Source organism: Natator depressus, chromosome 6 (genome assembly GCF_965152275.1).
Source record: "Natator depressus isolate rNatDep1 chromosome 6, rNatDep2.hap1, whole genome shotgun sequence".
Taxonomy (NCBI): domain Eukaryota; kingdom Metazoa; phylum Chordata; order Testudines; family Cheloniidae; genus Natator; species Natator depressus.
The window spans coordinates 13305277-13307766 of record NC_134239.1 but is presented as its reverse complement, the minus strand read 5'-3'; the positions used below and the strand labels follow the sequence as shown (position 1 = coordinate 13307766).

General features: G+C 52.8%; 1 pseudogene; it reads right to left on the bottom strand.

Annotated features, from left to right (window-relative positions):
- Positions 1-411: 411 nt before the first annotated feature.
- On the bottom strand, positions 412-1349 carry LOC141989702 (olfactory receptor 10W1-like; annotated as a pseudogene).
- Positions 1350-2490: the final 1141 nt, after the last annotated feature.

The window sequence follows — 2490 nt, the reverse complement described above, 5'->3', positions numbered from 1 at the left end:
AATTTTCCCTCCCAATTTCCCCTTGCTATAATTAACATTGCCCAGCCTTCCCTGTTGGAGGGTAACAATATCACTAACCTGCTACAAAATGCTTCAGAATTAGGGGAAAGAGCCTGCTTTCTGCTCCTGGCTCAGCTTCTCCCAACTTACACAGAACACATGGCCTTTTGTAAAGCAGCTGCCCCTGACTGCTCGCCTTCATGGAGTCTGACCCCAGCAACAGGGAACCTATGGGAACAGACTCAAAACTACCACACCGAACATCCAGCTTCTGGATGTGTGGTACTAAATCTACCTAGTAACAATGACCCAGACACAACTCACTCTTAGCTCCCTCCCCAAGGGCAGCTACTGATTGTGGGAGATCCAAGATGTCATTTCCCATCTTGACCTGTATCCTCTGCAAAGCTGTTAACCTGTGCGTCTCCTGAGGACTTTTGCAATGGCCTCCTTGAGCTCCTTGTTTCTCAGGCTGTATATCAAAGGGTTGAAGATGAAGATGGGACTTCCAAATGTGTATCCCACTGAGATCAACCGGTCCAGTTCATCCGACCAGCTGCCTTTTGGGTGCAAGTAGACCAGGCGGAGGCAGCCGTACTGCAGCAGCACCACCATGAGGTGGGAGGAGCAGGTGTGGAAGGCATAGCGCCGGCCCTTGGCTGAGTGGAAGCGCAGGATGGTAGTGATAATGTAGACGCAGGAGACACAGATCAGGAGGAAGGGGAGGATGACTATCAGGACACTGACGATGAACTGGGCAATCTCCTAGGAGTGGGTGTCGGTCTTGGCCAGCTTCAGCACCTGGATGACAACCCAAAGGAAATGGTTGACCCCATTGGAGCCATAAAAGGGCAGGTGGAAGATCAGACCCACGATCAGAAGGGAGAGCAGCCCCCGAAGGGCCAGCGAAGTGGCCACCAGCCACAGGCAGAGCCGCCACATCATAATGAGCATGTAGTGCAATGGGTGGCAGATGGCCACGTACCGGTCATAGGCCATGGCCACCAGCAGGAAGCAATCTGAGCTGCCCAGACCAAGAAAGAAGAACACCTGGGCCCCACAGCCCCCAAAGCTGATTCTCTTCCTCTCCTGCAGGGCATTCACCAGCATCTGTGGAAGATGGCTGCAACATAGCCAAGCTCGATGATGGACAGACCCTCCAGGAAGAAGTACATGGGGGTGTGCAGACAGGCGTCCCCCCGGATCGCCATCAGGATGAGCAGGTTCCCTGTCACAGTGGCTGTGAAGACCAGGCTGATGCTCATGAAGAACAGGGTCTGAAGATCTGGGTGGGTGGGAAAGGCCAGGACTATAAACACCGTCACCACTGTGCAGTTCCCTGGGGGCATTGGTCCCACTGTCTCATGCTCTGCTGGGAGACAATGAGCGACATAGTGAGATGGATAAGACACCACCCATGGGGCCAGATTCCTCAAGGCACCCAATGCCACTCCTTTACCCCATTGCTTCTCATAACTCTCCTCCCTGCACAAATCCCACAAATCTCCTCCCACCTTGCCTCTTCCAGCCTAGGAGACCTCGCAGGTGCGGAGGACATGTGCTCTCCAATGCAGCTGTTTTAAAAGAGGAAGCATGAAGGCTGGTGTCACTGTCTCTCATGAGGCGCGCACACACACACACACACAGAGCATCATTTGCGCCTCGGCAACCCCCCCCAGACATCATTCATGCCTCAGCTCAATTCGGGCAGCCTGGGTGACCTTGCTAAATTAGCTACTCACTCGGAGTCCCCTGACCTGGATCTGAATTGGACCCTGGTCTCTCTTTCAAACGTTTCAGGAGACTGTGGGCCAGAAATGACTCCCTAAAAATGACTCCTCGGCTTAGAGGATCACACCTGTATTAGCACTGAGGATCTTCTAGCTCCTCTTTTCCTCTGAGCGGCCTTAATTATTCTCTGCTCTTCACAGAGCAGAGGCACCACACTCCTCACAAGGAAGGGAGCAGTTATTGTTATCCCCACTCACGGAGGTGGAGCTGGGGCCTAGAGAGGTTTCGACCTGTGTTCTCAAAATGGTCTCTGAGTTTGGAGAGGAGGAAGCCAACCAGGGATGTGAGTTATAGCGCCTGCCATGGATGAGAGTCCCTGTGGATATACAGGCAGAGATGGGATGGAAGGGTTGAGATGCTGATAAATCGGGAAAGAAGGTACCCATACTAATGGAGCTTTCAGTGTACCCAGGAGCCAGTGGGACCCATGGGCCAGCCCCTCAGCTGGAGTCCTTGGCACTATGTTGATTTGGGAGCCATGTGGGGAATATTTGGTGTCTGGAATGACAGGGTCACAGCCAAAATATTTACATCTGAGTGTAGGGCAGGCCTGGGGCCCATCGACTCCATTGAAAGTTGCACCCAGGTTTGAAGTTAAATATGTGCAGAGGTGCTGTCCTGAACAGGGACGTTTTGCTGAATCAGGGCCTGTAGCAGTAAAATCTGTTTAACTTCAGGCACCATGATACCTGGGAGCTG